Source organism: Betta splendens, chromosome 11, assembly GCF_900634795.4.
Source record: "Betta splendens chromosome 11, fBetSpl5.4, whole genome shotgun sequence".
In the NCBI taxonomy this organism is placed as follows: Eukaryota; Metazoa; Chordata; class Actinopteri; order Anabantiformes; family Osphronemidae; genus Betta; species Betta splendens.
The window spans coordinates 3,702,515-3,720,632 of NC_040891.2; the positions used below are offsets into that span (position 1 = coordinate 3,702,515).

Below are 18,118 nucleotides of genomic sequence, written 5' to 3' on the forward strand. Positions count from 1 at the left end.
TTACCAGACTGGCTTCTTGTAATTCATTGAAGGTGATCGCTCCCAGTTTGTCTCTGAGGATGATGGGTTGAAGTAAGAGCGTTGAGCGTGGCGTATTACGCGTTCATGCACCGTGCAGCATAGTGCACCGATTGCAGCTTGGTGCTCGGTAGTTTGCATAAAAGGAGTAAGTGGCTGCTCTTTGCTTTTCATTTAGCCGCTGTTAACCCACTGTCTCTGACTCATCAGCCGTGTATCAGCTCTGCATGTGGCTGCTGTCATCTTCTGAGTAATGCAATAATCAACTGAGAAATATTTCATAACGTAACCACCAATTATTATTATGATTTGCCAATTTTTTGTTTGGTTCCTCTTTGTTATGTTTGTGATGTCATAATAGGAGCCAGTTCCTCATCTGGCTTGGTGGCTTGATAGCTCAGTAGGTACTGCAACGTCTTGAGAAACAGTAGGTCCCGGTTTGACCCCCTTTCTCTAGTTTGATGCACCAGTTGTGTTCTTAAGCAAAACTTCACAGTAGCTCCTCAGGCAGCACACAGTGGCAGCTCACCCACCCCCTAAGGGATGGGTCAAATGCAGAGCACAAACTTCCCCACTGTGGGACTAATAAGGGAATTTCCTTCCTTCCTTCCTTCCTTCCTTCCTTCCTTCCTTCCTTCCTTCCTTCCTTCCTTCCTTCCTTCCTTCCTTCCTTCCTTCCTTCCTTCCTTCCTTCCAACCACTGTCCACCACACCACAAAGTTGTTGGCAGGCAAAAAGACTCCTCCTTGATGTTCCACCAATACCAAAAGTCCTATCATGTCAGAGATATGGTGGTGAGAGCTTGAGCTGTAAACCAATCAGAGACGGGCTGCGAGCGCATATATTAAAACAGTAGCAACTTTCTGGTTGCTCAGCCTATTTACAGACAAAAGGTTATTTACACATTTTATCTATTCAAGTCAAATCCTTATGTCCAGATACTGGTAACATGTTTGAAGGCAACACTTGTCATTGATGGTTTAGCTTCACTAAATGCACAAGTAAGTTAAAAGTAAATTGTTAAAAATGTGGGGGGGTTCACTTTCTAAATTTACTTGTACTTTACCAAACTGATTCCCCCTCTGTTGCTGTGTAGTGTGTGATTAATCTGAGCACTTCACTCTGTTGGTGGCACTGACTGACAGCGCTGCGAAAGGGCACAACACTCGTTTTCATTCTGCCAAAACTAAAGGTTTAAGTAAATAGACTGTGAATAGTGACATATTTATTTGAGAGTCAGTTTAAAACACCAGCATCGCACTATAATTTTCTGCAATGTTTTGTACTGTGCTCTCGTAAAAAGCTTAATTATAACCTGGTTACATATTTATATTACAAGGAAATTGTATCTAAGAAATCTGTTTTTCTGAACTGCCCTATTCAATAACCAGGATTTCTGTCTAACAGTGCAGCCACTGTCTGGGCCCAGACTGAAACAGTTGTTAGATAAATTATAGATGGGGACAATTATCTCTGTGAGAATGACTTCCAATGACTTTCCTGTCAAAAGCAATTGTCACCACGAAGCTTAGCTTCTTTTTTTAAGGTAACACAGTAAAACCTCCTTAGTCAAATGAACATATTTACATAGTGATGCGCAATGTGAACTGGTTCGTATTTTTGTTAGCACTGGAATCACAAAACAAATCTCAGCTCCACAGTTTGAACTGCTTGGGACCAGGAGTTGGGATAATGACCTTTAATGGAAAAACACAGTCCTGTTGTAGCTATTGTAAATAATAATAAATAATGTTTGAGTCTTCTGAGGAAACCCTTAAAAAGAACCAGTTTTGGTTTTTACTAAAGGTGTGAAAAATTACAATACAGTCACTTACAACATTTTTAGGGACTTTATTCAGGTTGCAGACCCACAATGGGTCCAGATGTGACTCTTCTCATCTCTCTTTGATTTCTGTTCTTGTATTTGTCTGCCTTGTCCCGGCAGCTGTACGGTATAAGCATCTATCCGCCCTCTACTGTTGTGTGTGTTCTTCTTTACACCCTCTGGATACGTGAACCAGGCATTATTTGGCAAAGACTCACACACACACATTCATGGATAGAAGAAAACAACAGGAAATCAAGAGAAGGAGAAAATGAGGAGATAGGAGGAGGAGGAGCGGTAAAACAGACATATGACTGGAGGCCATGCTTCCAATCTAATCCTCTGTTTGTCTTACAGGATCTCTACTTATAAAGGGCTTGACACCAAATTCAATATGAAAGCTCTCAGGCTGGCATACCGGGTAGCTCATTGGTTTTCAGTCCTTGTTCTCCCTCTGTCTCGATTTCAGTTTCATCCCGTCTCTCTGTTCACAGTTCCACTGCTCAATACTGTGGGGTTTTTGGAGGTCACACTGACAAAGGGCCTTCTCTGAACGCAACCTCAAAGATCATCCACAATTTAGGTGCCTCGTGTCAAAATAATCATAAAAAAGCTATTATGATGCTGCAGCTGTTGACTATTTCCTTTCTTTTGTTTGTGTTTTAACCATAGTTGCTGCTATGAACCATTCTCCGAGCAGCACTTGAATGCGTTCACCTTCCCAAAGGTCACATGTCAACAGGCTGGGAGGAGGGGGTGGGAGAGTGGGGTAGAGGACAAAAAGGGATGGTGAGGGATGCAGGGGGGGAAACAGCAAAGGTGGAGGCCCATTGTGTTGCTCATTATTAAGAAATGGAGCTGATAAACATCCCTACGTGCCTGAACACAGAGCTCCTGGGAAATCCTCACTGCAGGGCACCACACTCCTAAAGTGGAGGTGAGCCGGTTAGGTTCATGGACCCACAGCATCTGTGAATGCTGCCTGAACTGAACATATAATTGAATTGTTTAGTTGAGCAGAATCAACGAGGCACCTTTGGTGATACTATTGTAGGCCTTATTTTACTAACTGTTGCGTTGATCTGTGGTATGTGAGTCCAGCATTCAGGCGCATTGCATTCTCTACGGGGGAATGTAACTTAACCCAGAACCACAAATGCAATGTTGTCTGTGACACAAGTAATTGACAGAGATCGTCAGTTGCACTGTCCCTGACCTTTCTGTCGGAAAAGTGGTTTCAGTGGCATCAAAGCGCTTTGCTGTCTGCGACTATACAGCGATAGTGGAGCTTTGAGGCTTTAGGTGCTTTGTTAAGGGACACACACCACGCACACTGCTTTTGTTGTTCTCAGATCTGATCTTTAAAACCCTCCGGGCATCCCCAGCATCTCTAGCAGTGCAACGTATTCACATAGTGTTGTTGCTGCTTGAACAAGTTCACTGACTAAATCATAAAGCGAAGGCTTGTTTTCCTGCGAGTGTCTCTCTCGAATCTATCAGCCTATTGACTCGGTCTCGACACAGACGGCAGTGACGGGCAGATGCTGGTGAATAAAGGCCCTGTCAAGATGGGCGCGCTCTAACAGTCTCCCCTTTCTTCTCAGGCCTTTTCTGGGCTTTCTGAGAGCCCTCCAGCCACACGCCCTCATCTTCATCATCTGTCGGTGGCAGACGTCAGGTCAACTCAAAGAGGCAGCAGGTGGTCGGTAGTGACAGGCAGCCTCTCTACTCCCGACTGGCTGAACTTCGGGTCTGAGCCCGGGCTCGGCTCGGCTTTGCGGAGGGAATTGTGCATCGCGGTGTGCTGGTATCGGTATTGACACCGCAAGTCAACAGCTGCTGATCTGATTTGACAGTGGAAGGTCTGCCGGTCACCCAGCAGACGTGCTACTGAGTTACTGGGAGCTGGGAGGTTGCGTTTGGTATTGAGTTTCAGGATTCTGTTGTTTTTTTTTACTGTGCACCATTCATTGAAGCAAAAAACACAGCTGGTCAAGCTCGAGATTGATTTCCCTTTGAGTCATTCTCTGACTAAACATTCTCTAAATAAACAGCGCTGGCTCTGGAGGTTCATACGCAGAGGCTGTTATATAAGTTATACGCTTAAGCATTGGAATTGTAGAAATCAGCTGAACACCCTGCTGTTTATGCATTTTCATAACCATTGTTTAAACTAAAAAGTAACATTCACTGAATGCCACAATATGCTTATAGAGGTTGAGTTTGTGTTTGAATAAGGCTGCCTTGGAGTCTGTGTAATAGTTGCTGTGATGGTCCTCTACCAGTTTGTCTTTGGGCATCAATCAGTGCCCCTCTGGCATCACTTCAAACACCACATAGTCTGTATTAGTTCATATGAAAGCACCTGGCATCTATTATAATGTGTTTCACATTGTAGATTAATTCTAAGATCTGTTATGGCATTATATAGTAAGCAAGCAGTGTTAACAACCTAAAATCTGTTTTATATTGTTAAATAATCAGAGTGGCTTAAAGCTTGCTTCAGCCCTCACCACACTTTACCAGAAAGGGATTTTAGTTGACACACGTTTTTCAAGAGGTAGCTTATTTCTATACTTCCTAATAGTTCGATCATCCAAGGTGATTTGAGTCAATCGCTCTATTAGTTCTATTACAACTATTGCAGGGAAAGACACATGTAGTCATGTAAAGTCAGTGACAGACAGTACTTCACTACTTTCAGACCCTTAAGAATTGATAAGTATATCAAGTACGTAATAAGTATAGGTGCACGGCTAAAGATCCACTGCAATACTAATTTAACTCGGACAAGAATGAAGTTCACATACAAACAGAACATCCCTGTGAATTACACGTTATGGAAAGCAAAGGTAAAGTACACACATCCAGCCCTTTCTGGGAATTTTCCACACAGTACTGAAACGTTAAAAGTTAAGAGGTGAAGTAAATACTGTAAATCGTGAACACAGTGAGTGATTTAGTAGCGATTCAGGTTTATGGCCGTGGTCAGTATCCAGGAGACAATAGCAGGGAGATAAAGCATGTTAATCATTCATAATGATCATCTGTACTGAACATTCACTGTTTACTCCCTTATTCACGTAATTAGACTATTATAGTTATAAGTGCTGCTTGGTCTGTGCTATGATTTTGTTTTCATCTGTGCATCAAGCAGGGTCCAACACCTAAATCCTGTGTGTTACAGCAATGCAAGGGTCGAGGAAACACCCCACAAAACCAGGACAAAAAAAGAACCTGAAGAGCTGATCCAGGTGTTCCACAGCTGGCTGGGCTCTGTTTCTGTGCCACCAATCCCAGCAGTATGTGAGAAAACAAGCCGTTTTCCGAGGTAAGATGCGCAGTGTGAGCTGGGAGCAGCTCTGGGGCAGGACTCAAATTACAATGTGGAAACATTTGTGGTTTATGACAGTTTGGTGATCACCACACCCATGGCTTAGGTGATTGCAACATGTCTTCCGAGTGAAGTGTGAAGTAGAAAACACATTAGGAAAGCTTCCTCTGGAGCTTTACTTCCTCGTACGTCATGCTCTATTTTATCTTCTTCGACTGCACCTAGAGGTCAAAGCAACCTAAATATCTAAAAAATCAATAGTATTGAACGTTTGAACACCCCTGGTCTAAAACATGAACACTACCAAATAGTATTGTTCTCATGTTGTTAGGGACTATTTATAAACTGTTACTAGTGCAGTTACTGTAATTTTGCCATTTCTCTTTTACGTAGTCTTTATGCTCAGTGACACCTAGACCAGCGTTCGGCAAATTGACTAATTATTCTACATGTCTTTGATAGTTTACCTAAAGAAGGTGTTCAGCATTTTCTAGCATGTTCCATCCTGTCTATGTGGCTGCATTCGGGCTGTCGATGTCTTTCCTCCAGTAAGTTGCTAAGCAACCAGGTAGATGGAAAAACTGCTGCCATGTTTTTGTAATTATGATTTATTGTTTTTTGGGGGATGATTTAAAAAAATTAAAATCCATGCTGCATGTTTAACTTTTGTGGCTGGTGCTCATGTCAAACTAGGCTGATCGCCTCCCAGTGTAACTGTAGTGGAAGCATCATTCTATCTGGGAGGAAGATGAGGAAGCATGATTTCCAATCTATTCCTTTAAGACTTCCTCAAAGCCTGATCAGTCATAAACATGTCAACAAACACAAAGCAACACAAAACAGAGCTTCCATTACAAACAATTTATTTTCCTCCAGTGAGCAGGATGCAGCGCTCGAATCAGCAGATTATTGTGCTGGTATTTAGGTCAATGTTGCACTTTGCTTTGAACGTAATAAAGCCTAGAAAAAAAGGTTGGTATGCTGAATTACAGGATTACAGCCTCTGTGCTCCACTCTCCCCTCAACACTATTTCTGACACTGAACTGGTGCCACGTTCAAGTTTGAGAGTGAATACTTTGAATTCCCTTCCTGCTGAGTGTTCTGCTCACAAATGCATGGAATGAGAGTAATGTCAGCTGCCTGTGGATAAGAAATTGCTGTGTATTGTGGTAGGTAGTCCACTCCCTGGGAGGAGGGAAAGTGTTGAGAGACTGCAGGATGTGACCTCCTTTCTTAGTTTTACTGTTTCTCCTTAATGCACACGAGAGCCCGGAAAGCCTCAGCTTTACGTTACAGCAGATTGTGTGTGTGTGTGTGTGTGTGTGTGTGTGTGTGTGTGTGTGTGTGTGTGTGTGTGTGTGTGTGTGTGTGTGTGTGTGTGTGTGTGTGTGTGTGTGTACTTGTACTTGTACTTGCATCAAAGTGAGAACCAAAAAGCGTGTTTTCCTACCAAAGTGAGGACATTTTGACAAAAAGAGGACATTTTAGCCTGTTTGAGGCGTAAGGTGTGATTTTAGGGCTGTGTTTTTGTTCAGATTAGAGTGAGGGTACCTTTAGTTGTGATGGTTAGGGTTAGGATAAGGTGCTAGGGAAGACATTATGTCAACGGAGGTGTGTGTGTGTGTGTGTGTGTGTGTGTGTGTGTGTGTGTGTGTGTGTGTGTGTGTGTGTGTGTGTGTGTGTCAGAGCTCTACTCTCTCTACCCAGAATCCATCTATGACACCGTCCAGCTGAATCACTTCCCCTATTGTCTATAGAGGAAGGAGTGGATGAAGAAAGATTACGTTTCCTGTCAACGAACTGTCACCTTGGAGGTTTCTGTTGAGCAGAAGCCTGAGTGAATGGTTGTAGACGAGGAGGCGGCGTTCGTGGTTGATGGCAGAAGGGAGATTAGTAATGTAAGGAGGGGTGCATCCCTGGGGCGTTAAGTTTAGAAGGAGGGCAGGAGGTAAGGAGACGCGGAGCGTGAAAAAAGGTGAGATGCTTCACCCACAGTAAGCTGGACATGGTCTAAAACACCAGAGGGACGTTTCCATATTAGGCTCCCATCAAATTAATATGCCCATAACCTTCAAACAGAGCAAAACACAAAGCAGTGTCACAAAATAAACAAGTCAACATTCAATGAGTCTGATTTAAGAAGTTGGGCTCCTTTGAACAGCGGCCAGCTGTATATAAGCACAGATTCATTCAGCCTAATGTGGGTGTAGTCAAAAAACATTCTATTTATTATTAACTATTAATCAGCAGATTGAAGGCTGGGAGTCAGTCAGTGACTGCTTTAAGTGACATAATCCCCCTCAAGAACATTTAGATACGTCACAAGCAGATGTTACATGAACATGACATGTGTCTGTATGATGTTATTGATGTGATGCTATACTACTGGTTAAATCTGATTCGAAGGCAGAGTGCATTATTATCTATGATGATTCTAATCATTGTAAGTCATTCACTGGATGTTGGCGCTATTAGATACAGTACAAATGGCGAGTCCTTCTTGAACAGAGGCGTATCAGTTGAGCCATCAGCAGCACAGAGCGAGCGCCCCTGCTCGCTGCACGTCCACAGAGCAGCGCTCACTCACAATAGCATGTGCACGCTCAGTCCATGAATCATTAACCATCTGCTGGTTGGGTGGAGGGAGGGAGGGAGGGAGGATGACCGAGTGAGAGAGAGAGCGTAGAACAAAGTCTGCTATTTTATGGCATCTCCAAGACCCAAAACAAAGGATCTGTTTAGTCGCCTGCAGCATGATTGGAAGATTGGGAAGAGAGGGGGGATGGTGTTTACAGCAGGCGGGAACAGAGAAGCCCAGGATCTGTTTGTGACAGTGATCTTTCGTTGATATTTATATTTGTAAAATGTTCATGTAAACTAATACATCACCTTCATACATATGATACGATATATTGTTTGTTGTTAAAGACTAAGCACATTTACATTTATGCTGATAGTGGAGCAGCGCGAGGAAGGTGTTGGTCAATCAAATCAACGCATGTTCATACAGCTTTTGAAACAGTTTATAGTTTTTAATTGGTTAGTGATGGAAATGTGTACAGACATTCATTGTCCCCAGATGATTGATCTATTTTTTGTGATCTGCCTCAAGGTTTTAAAGCTGGATTCAAAAATGTGGAAACGTACATACTGTACTCGCTGTGTGAAGGAGAGATATCGTAGATCCTTCCTATCTGCTGCGATCAGACTATACAATCAACAATGTTAACAATGTTAACTACCTTCCACACCAAAACCGATAAACCACCCACTGCATCAGTGGTAATACAGACATTCGCTCTGTGCAATATTTGCGCAATATTTGTGCATAACTGTGCAATATGTACATATATGTACACTCTGATCAAGGTTTAGTAATATACTGTGCCAACTCAACCCAGTTTCACTGATCTGTTTCTGTATTTTTGTTTGCTGCTGTATTTTTCTTCCTTTGTATCATACTGTGCTGTTGTGAGATGAAATTTCCCCCATTGTGGGACTATTAAAGAATAGTCGAAGTTTTCTTATCTTATCTTATCTTACAGTAATGTGGCTACATTTTTAAACATATGTACACACATATTTATACAAATGTACTAAATTAGCAAGACATTACATGAGAAATCTGGTTTAACAGAAGCATTTTGGAAATTTGACTGAAAATAACTTGAGACAGTGGTCAGATTAGAATCGCAGACTTGAAGGCTGTGCTTGAAGGATAAGACTGAGACCAACTCCAAGCAGTTTGTTTCTACACAGGACTGCAGAATCACTTTCAAAAAGATCAGAGGTGAAACTCGGTGTCCAGGTACATGACTATATCAGTGCGTGCTATAGTCTGATACTATAACTATGACACATGAACCACGGTGGACATCCTAGAGTTGGAAAGAACTTGCAAAAAAACAAGTAAAACAAACAGGAAGATTTTCCCAAATCACATCAGCTTTGTGTTCACAGAAGTAAATATGAAGGATACAGTGGTACTGTCCAGTAGATACAGTGGCTCCTATGATACATGGAGGAGGCTTGATTGTGTTCTGGAACAGGGCGTTTTGATTCTGTGCAGAGTACAAGAACAGGATAATGAGTCAAACTACACATAGTAGAATAGCTAAGAAGCAAACCTTCAGCTATTGTCGAGTGTGCTATGAAAACTAGTAACTTTGATCATGTTGAGCTTAATATATTTTAAAAAGCTTCTGTTGAACCACAATTCAGAAACAATTACAGATTAAATTTGTTGATACATTTGTATTAATTATTACTTTTCAGTCAATCTGGCTCTTTATGTGGCACCCAAGCGGTGAAGCAGGCTCTAAAGCTATAAGAAGCTGGGGGACGGGGGGTGTTTGTAATGAATAACTAGATAAGCTGATGTGAGGAGAAGTGCTGTTCACACCACTGCACTTGTGAAAAATGTAATTTATGACAAACGCAAAAGCCTTGTGTTAACTCCTACATTCAGAATTCAAATAATTCTACTGACACATGCAGTTTTACACATGTCGGCCCCTCTACACAAGCGAAACATGTCGCTTGTGTACATCATGGAACAACCTTATGACTAATGCACAAAAAATGATGATGCGAGTCAAGCATCTGTTCATGTTGCTGTATGCCCTGCAATGCAATGTGTGCACGTCCTGCTGCGCAAATACCAAGCTACACCTCTGTCCTCGGTGTCACATCTTCACTGTTTGACTTGTCTGATTCAGGTGAAACTAAAGCATCCGCACTTATGTTGACAATATATTATAGTTGATACTTCACTTTTTTCCTGCTGTTGCAACATAAATCTCATAGACTGTGCGAGTTGCTGCACAAGCTGTGAACAAGGACTTCACTGCATAATCAAGATTCGGACGACAGAGTAGACTTCAGGACCGATAAAGATCATTCTGTTCTCAGCACAGAAAGGGAAGCCCTGTCATGTTCAATCCCAGTCTGTACCTGTGAGCACCTGTATTCACCACGAGTGGTTTCAGTTGAAATTTTGTTGCTGAATGTAATTCTAGGTCGTGTGCATTATCGCTGTTTCTTCCTTTGTCATAGCTCAGTTTAATATTTGTTGTTTGTATCCTGATACAAGCTACAGCTACAACAGACTTTTGATGCAATCTTTTTACAGAACGTATGAGTCAACTGATTTTATTTTTAAATTTTGTGCAGACTATTAGTAATGGTATAATAATGGTCTCGTATCTTTCATGCTGCTTGGAGATTGCTCGTTCACTCCTCTAGAGTACCTACCTACTGACAAACTGTGATCCTTTTGATTGAGTCTATATTTAGCTGGGCCCACTGTAAAACACAATTTCATATCAGCGTATCCACAAACTTAAAACCAAGCAGTCACAGAAATGAAGCAAAAAGAAAATGATTTACTATACCTATAGTCCATGCTTTATTTAGAGATAAATAAAAAAATAAACAAATGCAGGTTTCATTTCTTTATTTGTCCAACTTGTTTTAGTCTGGACAGACAAGCCTGACAGAGTATTTAATTACTTGAAGTTTTATGACATAGTCTGACCTAGAAAATATTTTGTGGCTACTACATTTTTTTGATCTTTTAATAATTTATAATAATAATTATTATAAAGGTTCAAGTACGCTAAAGTAAACTAACTGAAAAGTAATGCACAGATTCTCATTTACTATTTTAATATAGTCGTTTATTATTTTTAATTGTTATTATTCTCATGTTCATCTATAAAGTGGATCAAACTGTATTAACCTGTATAAAAGGTGCAGTAAAAACACAAGTATGAAATAATATTGATTTTAAGGTTTTTCCAAACTTGTGCTCATTCAACCGGCTGATGACCAATCAGAAAGCCATGCGCTGCGTATGCTGTACAGTCACAGGCATAGTTTTAGTTTTAGAGAGTCTTTATTTATGTTCTAAACACCTCTAATTGCAATTTACTGAACTGGCTGAACTGATTGCGATTATGAGGCAGAGAAAAGCAGGACTGACACAGTAGTAAAGGCACAGTAGCTTAAAATACTGGGTCCAGACATGTGTCAGTGAGTGTTGACGGAGTTCGGCTGGAGCAGAGAGATGAATGGCAGCAATGACACATTCTGTCATTCATACGTGGTTACCATGTTACTCATTACTCGGGAATAAAGCATATGAGCCAGTGGGGAAAAATCATACAGTCTTGCCAAAGCACACTGACGTGATTAATTCTAAAGCAGTAAAATACGACATGACAGCTTTAACAAAGAAAAATGAAATCCAATGGTCACATTATATTCAACCTGCTAATATATAGTAACATATAGAGAGAAAAAAAAGAGTGGCTCAGTAAAACATTTTTTACAATGTGTTAACCTTAACGAATAATTTGCATGGTTGTTTGGCAAGATTCAAGCTACAAAACTAGGAGTCAGCAGCGCACCACTCTAACCACTGCGCAACACAGGCAGGCCCCCAGAAAATCATTTATACAGAAATGCAAAAACTGATACATTTAACCAATAACAGAAAATATAAGCTGTGCTTTTTAAAATTTGGGTTTTCAATAGCCTCTGAGTGTTTCAAGAAATGAAATTTCAAGTTTTCTGTGTCGATTATCATACATCCGTCTATAAAACCTAGCTAAATGCTGACTGATAAACCAACTGTTTGCACTGTTGCCTGAAAGCAAGCAGGCTCTCCAGATGCTCCAAACAAACGCAATTAGGTTGAGTGGAGATTTCCAAATTGCCCATAGGTGTGAGTGGTTTGTCTGTCTCCTGTGATCGACTGGCTGGGTGAACCCCACCTCCCGCCTGAGTGACAGCTTGGGAATGGGTAGTCTCTAGCAGACCTGCAACCCTGACAAGGACTACTAGTAAGTATCTACCAGTCAGTTGTGTTGAATGATCCAGATGAAGTACTTTACCATGAAGATAGTGTTAAGCTTTTCTCTGAGGATGGATGGCAAAAGGTGGAGTCCAACCCTTTCCTGCAGTGAAGGAAAATCCCCTACTTTCATGATCACATGCCTTGTAAATTATCAGTATGAATGAGTTGCGGCTCTGTCTCCAGGCTCAAAATGACAGTCTCTACTGTAGCTTGTAGATCTTCAGCCAAATTTCAAAAATTGGCAAAACACTGGTTAAGTTCTCTAAAACTAGGTTTGATCAGCCTTGTCACACAACTATAATGTATCATTAGGAAATGTTGGAAATGTTTATCATACAACCAAAACCTCTTTTGGGTCAACTTATACAACTGGGGGATGTATCCTAATCAGTCCAATTGCAACATGAATACGCTATTAAAAAATTATACAATAGTGGTTGGATGAGGTCCTGGTGGTTAAAATCTTAATGTAACCTTATTTCAGAGTGGCTTAAGTGAGGTTAAAGCTAGCTAGCTAGCTACAAGAGCTAACCAACAGTCCAGTTACTTACACCTATTAGTTTTTATAGTAATTAGTTCATCAATCGATACCACATATGGCACATATATAAAATATAACATTAATATTTGCATCAAAAAACACATAATTAAATACTAGCTCAAATCACTGAAAGTGTTTAGTTTTATCAGTCTGCCTCTATGTGAAGAGTGTAAACCTTGATAAGCAACCTAATTACTTACCTTTGAGGCATTCAATATTATAAATTTTTCCATGGCATATTTTGACTTTGCCTCATTTTGCTGTGTAAAATGTCCTTTTCGGTCAATGCAGTGATCACCTGTAGAAGATTTCTAGACCTGCAGTGCCCCCACACAAGTTCTTTTGTGTGCATTAGGCAACGCTCTCAAAGTGCATGTGTGTGATAACAAACAGCCGTGTGTTGCAGTAATAGCAGGGGGCAGGGATCGAGCATAGCTGCAAGCTGTCACACTCCTGACTTAAAGAGGCAGTGCGCTAAGTCTGCGTACACACATACACGGCCAGTTACACAAGACCTATTATACCCAAGCAGCCAGTCTGGAGGAAATGAAGACTCATTGTCATGCGCAAACACATACACACACACGGCCTCAAGTGTTCTATTGTTGACGGGGGACAACAAAAGACAGTGGGACAATAGGAGGAGGAGACGGCTGCTTGTGAGGGAGGATATGAATGTAAAAAGCAGAGATGGAGGGAGGGGAAAGAACAGTGGTGGGTTTGTTGTGATGGACAGGTGAAGGCAGACAGCGACTGGATGAGCAAATGTTGATTTGTACGCTGTTAACCACTGGTCTCAAGGCAGTGTTTAGGGAATATTAGCGTGCAGCTTTCCAGTAACCTTGTCTTCTTATCTCAGAATGGGGGTTTTGTATAAACAGCATTTCTAAAAAAAGCTAGGGACAAGATTTATCTCCACCAAGGTCATTAACGTGCCCTTGTTCTGACCAGACCCCGTGGTTTGTCTTTCATTTAAAAAATTCCCCTCTGCTCAGATCCCCCTCAGCATTCGCCTCACACGTATGCCTTCTACCCGCTGTGCATACACAGCTGTGCATGGCCACAGACGGGCCAGCATCCAGCTAAAGCCTCCTACCCACCCACTCGCTCGCTTACTGCAGCTGATTGAAGAAGAGCTGTAGATGCCTGATACCTCGACGAGCTCTGTCAGAGACCCAGTGGCAGGAAAAGTGGCCGAATGAATGTGCAAGGACGGGGGTGGGATTAGATCTATTTAAAGCTGTATGCATCTGTCTCTTCAGGCTCAAGCGCCTGATACGTTCTCCCCCTCTTTCTCCACTTCCTCTTGCCACAGAAAGCCATCCAAGCCCCACTGTGGCACAGTAAAGCAGGCATGTGGGCCGTTGCTCCTGGGCTCAATACACTTACGTAATGTCATCATTGGTGGAGAAAGAGCGGCATATGTGCCTGGGGCCACTGTGCTCACTGGCCGCCATTCCTTTGTGACTTAGTGTAGCAAACAGTCATTATCACTGTGTCGGTTTTCTTAGTCCAAGTTTTAAAGATGAATGTAAGGGAAGCATTTATTGAGTTAACTATACTAATAATATTATATTATTGTAATATTGTTCTCCTGTGACAAACCATTACATGCTTCTCATTGCCTTACTATGCCAATGACACACAACTTTAAGTTGTATAATCAAACGTCGCTATAGTTGGAGTGTAGCTACAAAACCTACAGGGCTTGAATTTACTTTGGATATGCTCTTTTAACTGTAGGGCATCCTGATTACGACGATGAAGACCACTGAAACCAGTGTTGTCTGTTGGTAGTACGTGGTAAACTTGTCAACCCAGTTTCTACACTAACCAAAGACAGCTGCGGTTTTGTTTTGTTGTGATCAATGTTGCCAGATAGATAATAAATATCATATTTGTAAAATATAGTAGTATTTAATAATAGTAAAATAGCAGTAATAACTATTACAATAAATGATAACAATAAGTTATCATCATCCGGTAAGAAGCCTTGGCAGATGGTTTGCCGTGGGCTCAAACACTACAACTAGTGCTTCCTGATTTCCTCTGTACCTGCCCTAGCAATAGTCAAGTTAGGAGGGGGCGGGGCCAGGCTCAGAGGGGGCGGAGCCAGCCTGCTGGAGCACAAATGCTCTGTCCGCCATTGTTTTTCCTCGCATTTTCGTACTAATATTCAATGGCCAAAGGTCCCGCTGTAGATTATTTTAAAGACAGCAAGTTCTTCAGTACAGTCTGATATTCGTGGTTAGTTGTATGAATGCCGAAGAGTTACGCCGTTTGGAGGAGGACGAGGCTGCCTGTAAGAAACCGGCACCTGCAGCAGACAGCAGAGAGCCCAAAGACGGCTTCAGGCAAAGCCACAGGGTGGATGCATTGTGTCAGGACACACACAATGGAGCAAAGAGTAAGTAATGTATTCCAACATTTATTGTTTTAACATGCGCTGTGAAGTTTGAGTAAAGTTACGAGCTGCTGTTTGTGTTTTAGACTGTTTGGAGTAACGCTAGCTTATGTTGCTAATGCTAGTTTGTGTATTAGCTCTGAGTGGCTGGCAGCAACTAGATCAATATTACTACTTCATTTTTGTAGGAAATATCAGCTTCACCACAGCCAATTCCTTTTCCACTTTAACTAAGCTTCGACTAGCTTTAGGGTGCCAGGGACAAACCAGAAAAAACAACCGGGACAGAACGGTGGAATGAGTAAGTAATAAGTAATTAGACTGTAGGAGTAACGCTAGCTTACATTGCTAATGTTAGCCTGTGCTTTGCTGGCAGCAACCCTAATACTAATTCAATAATTCACTTCATCCTTTTGTAGGTAATACCGTCCGGTCGCATATCGCCACAGAGATGCCCCGCCCCCTTTTAGCCCGACCGTTGCTGGGGCAAGTACAGTAGAATCCAGGAAGCACTAGTTGTAGTCTTTGAGCCCCAGGCAATAAACAAAATCCTCTGTCCTGTGTCATAATAAATTTGGAAGAAAATTGAGTTGTTTGCAATCAGCCCACTGGAGTTATGGATTTGACAAAGGAGAATGTCTTTTTTAGTTGCTGTGACAAGTAGAAGCTAGAAGCCAAAGAGGGCACAATTTGTCCTGTTTCACGTCTTTAGTTTCATTTTGCCAACACTGTTATGTTTACGAAGCCGTGTGCCAGGACAGAGTGTGCTGACAAGGCTGCTGTCCCACTGTGTTAAAAAGCGTCTTCCTCTACGTCTGTTTGCACCAGTGCAGTTTTGTTGTCCATGCAGAAAGCATGGAAACTGTCATCGGAAAACAAACCATGACCTCTTTGAAAAAAATCACACATGACAAATTCTGCTGCTTTTAGCTACTTTTAATTTGAAATATTGTAAAGGCTCGGTGAAGGTTTATGTTCTCCGCTCTAACCTCTCCTCTGTCTGCCATCTGATTAATCTTTGCATTGTGTAAACTTCCCTTGACCCGCCGGCTGTCGTTTGATCTTGACCCAATCAAGTCACCTGTCCACCTACTGTAGCTGCATTTCAGTCACAACCAATTGCAGCATGTGGGTTGTAAAGGGCAGTGATTCATCACTGTGTGGCAGATTGTCTGTGGCCTTCATTCTCCAGCAGTGTGTGCTGCCTTATTTTAATCTTTTCTCTACATATCCAGGTTTCCATCTTTCCCGTGCATTTCATATTCCTCTGTGTTTGTTTGGCCAATGTAGTGCTGTCAGATTTAAAATAACACAACTATGTACCAAGGATGTGTCATGATTCTTCTTTGATATACAAACAAATGTAAATGGAAGTAAACAACAGGAATATACAGTATGAAATGTTTTTTTCCCATCTCATTTTCAAGTTTCAAAACTCCTCGCTTTGTAAGAGTAATTATTATAAGTATGTTGGGTGATTTATTTCGAAACTCCTAATAGAAATTTTTTCCAGCTCTTTGTCCATTTCTATCATAAACATGAAACAGCAGTCATGGTTATAAACAGAATGAGCACTTTATAATCATGTGTTAAAGGTTCTACCCTCAAAGAGCGAGTGCACAATGAAAAGTAAAGTCAAATTCAGCTAGAACACTCCTGTTCTATCCATGAGACCTGCTGAAGTCTTAGCTATATAAATATTAGCCCGTGGCCAATCATCACTGCTACAGTTATAAAAACCGTGTAACTAATAAATTAGGGTTAAATATTTATGATGTGTTGCATTTCTGATGGATGGTAAGTTAAAGAAAACACTTTTTAAATAACTGAGGTCTATGAGCTCCATCCACTCCTACATTTGTCCTTCAATCCATCCACGCATTTGAAAGTAAGGCGTTGTATGCAGCAGCTTAAGCAATATGGTACTGTATATTACTTAGCCTGAAATGTGGCTGCAATAATGTAATGCAATAAATCTTTGTTTCAGCAGTAGTTCATAGATGGAAATTATCCATTCACCGTCTTGCTAAGTGTTAGTTCATCTACAAAATATCTAAGTATTAAACAATGATGTGGTTCTAGTGGGGTAACAATGTACCTATCATCATATTTATCGGGAACATTGTCAAAATAATTTGAACTGATACACAGAAATGCTAAGATGTATCTATTGTTTGTTGAGGAAGATGTGCTGTCGTGGTACAGGCTCTCTTCACAAACCCTACACTGACAGTCATTGAGATTTATGCACTGTGCATCTGTACAGAATCTGCATGAGCTGATCCTGAATTTGAATTTTATGAGGTGTTTGCTGTGCTGGTCAAGCCGGTCATCTTTTCTCCAATTTGCAAAACATCCTCCCTGAGTTTGCTGTCCATGTTATTTCATGCTTCAGCAACTAAATGGCGCACAGTTGATTTGCTGCAGGTTAAAAAGAAAGTTGGTAAGTGGTTTCAGTTCAAATGTGACCTGCTGCATTTCAGCAGAGGGAAAAGGCCAGCAGAAGACAGTGTACGAGCGCTGTGCTGAGCCCTGCAGCCTCTTCACTTCCCCCCTCTGTGTTTCCTTCCCTCTGTGCAGAAGGGCCAGCAGTAATGACCTCCCTCCGCTCTGCAGAGCACCTTCAGCCTGGCTATGGGCTAAGGCAATCTGGTGCTTGTTTGTGCCGGTGACATCTGCTCCCACAGGGACCCAGAATTATTTCTCCTCTCTTTACCGAGCTCCTGAATGTGAATCTGCTTGTGGATTTTATTGTAGGTGGGTGAAAGCACCTGCGAACATGAATTCACAGCGGTTGTTGTCAGATGTGTCTGCGCTACATATATTAAATATAAACCAATGAAATGCATGTATGGACTTTTCCTGTATTATAATTTATATAATTAAAAACATTTGATATTGAGTGACTATGGGTTAGCTACGGGTAACTCCCCATTTCTCTTAACCACATGTCAAGGTGTCTGCAGTAGCATGCAGTAGTATGCCTGCAGTAGCATCACCATGCACTGTGTGCACAATTATTAGGCAAGTCATTGTTTTGACCATATCATTATTTTGTTTGTAATTTACAACTCCAAGCTATATACACTTGAATGCTTATTTAATTAAATGCATATCACGTGGTGTGTATTTGTGT

At 41.4% G+C, this 18,118-nt stretch overlaps 2 long non-coding RNA genes across 2 annotated transcripts in view; one reads left to right on the forward strand and one right to left on the reverse strand.

Annotated features, from left to right (window-relative positions):
* The window catches only part of LOC114865911 (uncharacterized), a 43,976-nt gene that overhangs the window by 9,021 nt on the left and 16,837 nt on the right, over positions 1-18,118 (forward strand). The window contains exon 2 of the long non-coding RNA XR_003787590.3: positions 5,031-5,174. This is a non-coding gene — a long non-coding RNA (uncharacterized LOC114865911). The remainder of the gene's footprint in view (positions 1-5,030; positions 5,175-18,118) is intronic.
* Positions 8,186-14,153, reverse strand: LOC121202607 (uncharacterized). The gene is made up of 2 exons (XR_005898370.2): positions 10,432-14,153; positions 8,186-9,239 (listed from the first exon to the last, which is right to left on the reverse strand). It is a non-coding gene; the product is annotated as an uncharacterized LOC121202607 (long non-coding RNA).